The sequence below is a fragment of the Raphanus sativus genome, chromosome 1 (genome assembly GCF_000801105.2).
Source record: "Raphanus sativus cultivar WK10039 chromosome 1, ASM80110v3, whole genome shotgun sequence".
In the NCBI taxonomy this organism is placed as follows: domain Eukaryota; kingdom Viridiplantae; phylum Streptophyta; class Magnoliopsida; order Brassicales; family Brassicaceae; genus Raphanus; species Raphanus sativus.
Window position 1 is genome coordinate 14,171,950 of NC_079511.1, and position 9,377 is coordinate 14,181,326.

The 9,377-nt window shown below is 41.2% G+C and overlaps 1 non-coding gene across 1 annotated transcript; it reads right to left on the reverse strand.

Moving 5' to 3' along the window:
* Positions 1-6,012: 6,012 nt before the first annotated feature.
* On the reverse strand, positions 6,013-6,119 carry LOC130497956 (small nucleolar RNA R71). Its single transcript, XR_008936995.1, has one exon. It is a non-coding gene; the product is annotated as a small nucleolar RNA R71 (small nucleolar RNA).
* Between the last annotated feature and the right edge of the window lie 3,258 nt (positions 6,120-9,377).

A 9,377-nucleotide genomic window follows, 5' to 3' on the forward strand; every position in this document is an offset into this window, starting at 1 on the left:
AATAATGGTCTGCAATATTCAAACCCAAAAAACACATAAAATTAAATCATATGATATATCATATATATAGGATTAGCATACATATCTCACAAGAACAATTTTTAAAAATATTAATAGGATAGTAACATATAATGTTTAGTAGAATACCGAAAACTGTTGAAATTATTTCAAAATTAATAACCCGCCCGTAGGGCGGGCCAGTCCTAGTAAATTATATAACAACGACAATATGTAATGCATTAATTCATTCCTAATCAATTTCTTATGTGACTGATGCCATGCACATGAAACAGAAGAAGGAAAAAAAAAGAAGTTATACATAGCTTCTATAATGCATGCATGTTGCATTAAGGCATCTTTATCCACGAGAGGCTCTTCTTAGAGCATCCATAATGGTGGATTCCATTGTGGAGTCCTTAGAGACTATTTTAGTATTTTTTTTTTGTTTATTGAATAGTTAAGGGAGTCTTTGTAAAATAAGCAGTCCAATCACTACAAGAAAACATGCATATACCGAGGGAAAAAATAGTCGGTATGTCGTCGGAATAACGCTATTCCGACGACATACCGAGGAAATACGTCCTCGGAAAAAATTCCTCGGAATTTTATATTTCTTCGGAATTCCCTCGGAAATTTCTGACGGAATTCCGAGGAACACAAATTCCGAGGAAATACCGAGGACCACTGTTCGTCGGAATATACCGAGGAATACGTCCGTCGGTATATTCCGAAGACTATTCCGAGGGAAGTAATCGTCGGAAGTTCCGATTTGTACCGAGGGTATATTCCGAGGAATCCTTCCCTCGGAATTTTCAAAAAATTTAATTTAAAAAAAAAAAAATTTTAAATTAATTTTTGAAATTTAAATTTGAAAATATAAAATTTAAATTGGAAACATATTATTATATAAAATTCAAAGTCGTACAAATAAAAAAAACATTTCGAGTTTATAAAAAAAAAAGCTACGGGTTTTGGACGTTCGGGTCTGGCATGGTCGGGAGCACCTCGTTCGGGTGTAACCTCCTCATCATCTCCAACATTTGCTCGTTGAGCTTCTTCTGTGCCTCCCAGCCCGCCTGTTGACTCGCCACCGTGGACTCCAACGCAGATATGCGATCATCCTTGTCCTTCATCTGACCCAAAAGTACTTCTGGATCAACAAAAGGTGGTGGTGCAGCAGAAGACGGAACCGACCGGGAACGACGACCCGAACCGAACAAACGTCCCTTCTTCTTTGGAACCGCCTGAAATAGAAAAGTGCCAAAATTAAATAATAGAAAAAATAAATTGAACATCAAAAAAAGAACTTACCGATTCAACGATTTCGTTGATCCGAACCCGAGGCAAGTAGGTCGAACCCGTGGAATCGTCATCCTCGGTTTGAAGCTGAGACGCTTAAACAAAAAATAGTTTAAATATATAAAAATAGTTTAATAATTACAAAATACTTTTAATATATTAAAATTGTTTAATAATTACAAAATTAGTTTTAATATATAAAAATTATTAAAAATTTATAATTTTTTAGTATACATGATTTAACATATATATATATATATATATATATATATATATATGTATAAAAAATTATAAATCGTTTATAAATAGAGAAAAAAGGTTTATAAATTTTTTAAAACATTTTAAAAAACGTTTTATTATTACTGGAAACTTGGAAAACGTTTTTAAAAATAGAAAAACGCTTTTAAAAATCAAAACATGTTTTAAAAATAGGAAAACGTTTTGAATTTTAACCAAAACAAAAAAAATAATTCCAAAAAAACTAAAACAACAATCAAAACAACAATCCTAACTTAAACTATCCATTCAATCCTAAACTATCCATCTAACAACCTAAAATCCAAAATTCTAATCTCACAAACCATAATCACTCAAATTTTTTGAAGAAAAGAGAGAGGGATAGGTGCTTACATGATTTGGCAAAGAATTGGAGGAAACAAACGGTGGGATTCGCCGGAAATCAATGGAGGAGGAGGAACCGCGTAGAGGAAGAGAGGAGAGGAAGAGAGAAATGGGGAAGAAAGAATCGAGATATCCTAATTTTATGAGGGGTCCGACGGACATTTTCTGTCGGAATTTCCTCAGTATATTTTTAAGGGTCGTCGGAATTTCCTTGGTTTAGATATATCTGATTTTCCCGAAATGTTTGGCGGCTAGGGTTCCCGGGTAAATGAAAAAATTCCGAGGAACAAGGGTTCCTCGGAATATCTTCAGAATATTCTGAGGAAATTCCGAGGAAACAGGGTTTGGGGTTTCAAATTCCAATTTTTTGCCGTATTTCATTTCTTATACAAATGTAATGCATACCATTGAGGATTCTTTGTATAGATGATCATAAACCAGGAAATAACAAAATTTCAAAAATAATTGTAAGTATTCCCTTTAACATTTATTAAAGTGTATAAGTGTTTATCTTATGTTGTGTGGTTTTCGTTCAAGCAATCGTAAAAGTGTTTGTTATTATGTTAAACACCAAAGTTTGACTTCATAATATGGTTAAGACACTTAATGAAGGTTATATACGTGTTATTCAATCCGCAAAACGTTGTTTTCGGTTTAAAACCCCAAGTTCCTCGGAATTTCCTCAGAATATTCTGAGAAAATTCCGAGGAAATACTGAAAATCAGTACTTTCCTCGGAATTTCCTCGGAATTTTCTGAGGAAATTTCGAGGAACTAGGGGTTTTAAACCGAGAACCCACATGTTCCTCGGAATTTCCTCAGAAAATTCCGAGGAAATTTCGAGGAACAATACTTTATAATCAAATCCCTAAATCGAGAAGGTAAATTCCGAGGAAATTCCGAGGAAACCCTAAAGTCCCTCGGAATTTCCTCGGTATTTCAACAAAAAAAAAACAAAAAATAAAGCTACTCTGATTCCGAGTCAATGGCTTCTTTTTTTATGTTTTGTGAAGGAGAAGTGATATCTTGCATATTTGCATTGTTTTATCTATTCGTTCATAAGTATTTGATCATATAGATTAGGACGTAGACATCTTTAGGTCCAAACCTTTCTATGTCTTTATCAGGTGTTATAATCTGTTTTAATGTCCATCAGTCTTGTAGCAGATGATAAAGCTGAATGACCATCTCTGCAACCTTCGTACAATGGTTTCTTTCCAGCATCCAACATATCATAAAATCTTCTAGCTTCTGCATTGGATAAATTTTCCTCTCTAAAATGATCATTTACCATCTGCTCAGTACCTACACCATAATCTACATCCGTTCTAATTGGTTCTTCTAATCTAACTGCCGGCTGAGGTTCGCTAGTACTACCAAATTCATAACCAGTTTCCCCATGATGGTACCAAATTTTGTAACTTCGTGTAAACCTACTCAAATATAGATGAGTCCAAACATCCCACTTTTTAATATTTTTTCTATTTTTACAATTAGAGCAAGGACATCTTAACTTACATGTTTCTGCTTCCGGTTGTCGGCGAACTAACCCCATGAATTCGGTTATACCTCGTTGGTATTCTTTCGTAAGCAATCTCGTCTCCGGATCAATATGAGATCGATCGATCCAAGAACGAAATAATTTGAAGAAGACATGTTTTTTATATCAATTTCGTGATAGTAGGAGATAAGAAGAAGAAATGGAGTGAATGAAGAGGAAGAGGGGTGGCTGTATTTATAGATGAAATCCAGCCCATATACTGAGGAAATTCCGAGGAAAAACTACCATGCCTCGAAATTTCCTCGGAATTTTTAAAATTGTCCAACAGCTATCCCAACGGCTACAAAATGTCCTCAGAATTTTAGAAATATCCGTCGTTTTTTTCGACGGAAATGGTTTCTTCGGTATTCCCTCGGAATATTCCGAGGAAATGTGTTTTCCTCGGAATTTCCTCAGAAAATTCCGAGGAAACCATATTTCTAGGTTTCCTTGGAATTTCCTCGGTTTTTCGTCAGAAAATTCCGAGGAAATCATTTTCCCTCGGAATGTCCCTCAGAATACCGATGTTTTCTTGTAGTGAATGGTGAATTCTTTTTAGAAGTCCTTAGGAAAAAAAAAGTTTGAATACTCTTCCTCTTGAGACTCCTCCATCGACATAACATACATGTATAAATGCTTTGCATACCATTGGCTTACTGATATATGGTGTTTTTCACATCATTGTACATACGTTTTCATTTGTTTCAAGTCACTAATTCGTGTCAGTCTAGTCCTTTTTGACCTTTTACAGGTCTGGAGTTAGCAGAAGAAAGAAGAGAAGGTGCCTGATGAAAAGAAGTCCTTTTGGAGCATTCCTGCGGAGAACACTCAAGAGAACAGTCCCGAGACTGATCTCTCTCAAGCGGAACAAGCAGACGGAGTGATCCGGTGATTGTTCCAGACAAATATGGAAACTCCTATTTCGGGAATTGAAGCCCTGTTGCCCTAATCTCTTTCCTTCTGATTGGCGCCTCCATATAAAACGCCACCTATCTATTTTCTATTTTTTTTACGCTAGTTTTTACAAGAGAACACTGAGTATTTGCGATCTGCAACTTGTAAGGGAGAAGAACCAATCCTCTCATAGAGAAGATCATCTGAACCCTATTGTTTCATACTCTGTTCTTATGCAATTTTATTCAGGATTTATGTCTTTGTCTATGTGCATCATGATCGAGTAGTGACCTTGCTCGCCTAGGGTTTTTAGGGTGTTGAGACATGAGCTAAACATAGATAAGCGATCCATAACTGTTCTTCATTCATACTGTTCTTACTGCTTTCATTAAACTGATCACTTGATGTTAGATCACTAGTTCATCACCTAGTTAACCGCTTAGGATGATAACTTGACATGTATTGAATGAGCTTAGTATCCCTAATCAGCGAAAGTAGATATTAGGGTGGTAAGTGAACTGATCGGACCTGTTCTCTAAAGCTTGCAATCGATCCTCATCCCAACGACAGTTAGGTGGTGAGATCGACCTGCAAAGCGATCACTGCCACGACAGTGGAGTGTTCCAGCTTAGTGATCCGAGTTCTAGAAAGCACTTCATCGCGCTTGAATAATTGTTTGGCTCCAATTCAACACCCAATGAAATACCCTAGGCTAGCTCTTGTTTAATTGAATCAATCTCGTGTTTATTTTGCTTGTTTACTATCGCCTATTTCAACCAAATCATATCTTCTTCTTAGCTTGATTCTGAAACTTATAGAACTAGAGTGTAGACTGGTCCTCTGGATTTGAATCTCAAGTACTACAATTGCAACTGTTAACTTGGCAGTAGCAAGGATTCATTTTTAGTGTATCAAGTTTTGGCGCCGTTGCCGGGGGGGGGGACCAGATTTTTTACCTCTAATTTTCGGTTTCATATCTAGTCTAAGATATCTAACTCGTGTTATTTTCTTTGTTTCAGCTGATGATCCAGGTGCATGACCAGTAGACATACTCGGAGCAACGCACAAGGACCATTACATCAGCTTTCTAACGAGGAACTAGCGAGATTGGAACGACAGAACCGTCAACAGCCGAGATCAACGAACACCAACATGGGTGATCATCCAGATGATCTCACTGCTGCGTTTGCACTCATGCAACAGCAGATGCAGCAGATGCAGCAGACGATCCAAGCGCAGCAAGCTGCTGCCGAGCAAGCTGCTCTGAATGCTGCGAACCAACAGGAGGGAGTGGTCCAGATCGGCCAGAGAAACTTACTGCGTAATCTGCCCGCTACGCGATCTGCCATAACCCCTCCACCGTGCACAAGGCAAGACTTCGAGATCAAGCCAGCCTTGATAAGTCTAGTGCAAAGGAAGATCTTCAATGGGCTTCCTGCTGAGATACCGATGGACCACATCGAGCACTTTGAGAAGATGTGTGGTTTCACTAAAGCGAATGGAGTACCACCCGATTACATCAAGTGTACTATGTTCCCTTTCTCTCTTGATGGGAAAGCTGCTCGCTGGCTTGATTCACTACCCACCGGATCACTCACAACTTGGGAACAAGTCCGAGAAGCTTTCTTAAGCCACTTCTACACGAAATCGAAGACAGCAGCTCTGAGACAGAAGATCGTGACCTTCAAACAGCTGGTAGACGAGCCGTTCTGTGATGCTTGGGAGCGATTCAATGTCTACCGCAGAGAATGCCCACATCACGGTTTTGAGGAAGACTATCTGCTGGGAGTGTTCTACGATGGAGTAGGCTGGGAGTACAGGAACGCTTTGAACTCAGCCAGTAAAGGAGATTTCATGACTCAGTCCACTCAAGGTGCATTCGAATTGATTGAGAACATGGCCTCAAGCTCAGCTGACAATAACCGCGAGACTGATCGCACTCAGAAGGTGAAGAGCATCGACAACAGCAAGATTGATGAGCTCTCTGCCAAAGTCGACCAGCTGATTAAGAGTAACCAGAACCAAGTCTTCATCATGGAAGAATCCCCACAGGATAAAGCTACCGCAGAAGGCACATCAGAGGCAGATCAGTCGGCTGAGGATCAGCATGAAGTGAGTTATGTGAATGGGCAAGGATGGCAGTTCAAGAACTATCACCCGAACCCTAACGTGAGGAACAATCCCCACCTGTTCAATGCCCCTAAACCAGACGATAAAGCTCAAGGGAACCAAGGTCAGAACAGTGGATATCAAAGGCCTTATGGCAATCAGGGAAGAACCTTTGTCCTTAACCCAGCTCAGAATGCTCAGTTCCACAGCCAGAAACAGCCGGTTAATCAGCAAGCTGCACAACCGACTCAGACTGCTCCGCATGATGACATGAAGAGTCTCGCCAATATGATGAGCCAGCTGCTCCAAGGACAGCAGATCCAAGGGAAAGCACTGAACCAGGTCACAAACGACATCAACACCAGGATGAATCATATGTTCAATGACCTGAGTGTGAAGTATGACAATGTCTCAAGCCATATGAGACAGATGGATATTCAGATTGCTCAGACTGCTGAGAACGTGAAGAGACAGCAAGGAACTCTCCCTGGGAAAACAGACAAGAACCCCAAGGAGTGCAATGCAGTAGGGTTGAGGAGTGGAAAGCAACTGCCTGATCTAGACCCCAGGAGATTCACATCGGCTGAGAAAGGAAAGCAGAAGGAGTCGGATCAGCCATCTAAAGCTGTACCCACAGGTGAGGATGATGCAGAACAACCTACTGAGACTGTTCCGACGGAAGCAGAGCGACCCGCTGGGGTTGTTCCACCGACTGCAGCGCCTTCTCCTGCTCGTCAGTATGTGCCAAAAGTTCCTTACCCTGTTCCAGCTAAGGCTACACGCAAGGATAAGGAAGAGATGAAGTGCAGGAAGATGTTAGAAGACCTAACTGTCAAGCTCCCTCTGATGAGTGCGATCCAGATGATACCATCCATGCGCAGCTTTGTCAAAGGACTGATCTCTGGGAAGATATCTGATGACAATGAGTTCATGATTGTCTCTAAGGAGTGCAGCGCGGTGCTCCAGAACAGAAGGATCAAGAAGATGGGTGATCCGGGAAAGTTTGTTCTCTCGGTTCAGATTGGGAGAACACTTTTCTCATGCTCATTGGTCGATCTAGGGTCGAGCATAAACCTCATGCCATACACTGTGGCTAAGCGCCTTGGATACTCGGACTTCAAGCCTACCAAGATGTCCCTAGTGTTTGCTGATCGATCTGTCAAGTCTCCAGTTGGGATCCTAGAGGATCTTCAAGTTCTGGTCGGAAACACCCTTGTTCCTGCCGATTTCGTTGTTCTGGAAGTTGAGGAAGATTCCAATGATCCCCTGATCCTAGGCAGACCATTCCTCTGCACCGTTGGAGCTATCATTGATGTCCGACAAGGGAAGATCGATCTCCACCTTGGAGATATTGTGATGAAGTTTGAGATGGATCAGATGCTCAAGAAGCCGATGCTGGATGGACAAACCTTCACTGTCCAAGAAGATGGTGATCCCCTAGAGCCGCATGAAGGTATGATCGAGGAGATTCTCACCGAGGATCCACTTGAACTCGCCTTAGTCAGAGCTGAAGCCGAGCAAAGCTTGGAGAGTGTTGATGCTGATGCCTATGCCAAGATCCTGGATTCAGCTAGGAGTATGGAGAGGATGGTGGCGAATCTAAGTCTAGGGGAGAACAGTGACTCCAGCACATCAACTGGAACAACCACGCCTCAGAACCCGACTGTTCCGGCAGCTCAGCCCGATGACTCATGGAGCGAGCTGAAAGCTCCAAAGGTAGAGCTCAAATCCCTTCCCAAGGGACTCAGGTATGCATTTCTTGGACCCAACTCCACATATCCTGTCATTGTGAATGCTGACCTGAACAATGCAGAGACTGCTCTGCTTTTGTGTGAGCTGAGGAAAATATCGTAAGGCTTTAGGTTACTCTCTAGCTGACATACCTGGCATTTCACCTGATCTGTGCATGCATAGAATACACCTGGAAGATGAATCGATGACTTCTGTAGAACATCAGAGGAGGTTAAACCCGAATCTAAAAGATGTTGTAAAGAAAGAGATAATGAAACTTCTAGAAGCAGGTGTGATCTATGCGATCTCTGACAGTAAGTGGGTTAGTCCCGTGCATGTAGTACCTAAGAAAGGTGGGATCACTGTTGTAACCAATGAAAAGAATGAATTGATCCCCACTAGAACAGTTACTGGTCATCGCATGTGCATTGATTTTCGTAAATTGAATGCTGCGACTCGTAAGGATCACTTCCCGCTTTCCTTTTATTGATCAATGCTTGAGAGATTGGCTAACACCCTTACTATTGCTTTTTAGATGGTTATTCAGGTTTCTTTCAGATTCCCATCCACCCAGATGATCAGGAGAAGACGACGTTACATGCCCTTATGGAACATATGCATACAGGAGGATGCCATTCGGCTTGTGCAATGCTCCAGCGACCTTTCCAGCGATGCATGATGTCAATTTTTACTGATCTGATCGAAGACATAATGGAGGTTTTCATGGACGATTTCAGCGTCTAGGAAGCTCCTTTCATGTCTGTTGTCAAATTTGTGCAGGGTAACTGAAGCGATGCGAAGAGAAGCATTTGGTGCTGAACTGGGAGAAATGCACTTCATGGTGAGAGATGGGATTGTTCTGGGACACAAGATATCCGAGAAAGGCATTGAGTGGACAAGGCAAAGATCGAGGTCATGATGAGTCTGCAACCACCAACTTCAGTGAAGGAATCAGGAGTTTCTTGGGACACGCTGGTTTCTACAGGAGGTTCATCCAAGACTTCTCTAAGATCGCGAGACCACTCACATCGGTTGCTCTGCAGGAAGCTCAGTTGCCTTTGACAGTGACTGCTTAGCCGATTCCACACAATCAAGGGAGCTCTAGTCAGTGCACCAGTTGTCCAACTCCAGACTGGGATCTCCCTTTTGAGATCATGACAGATGCAAGTGATTTTGCAGTGGGA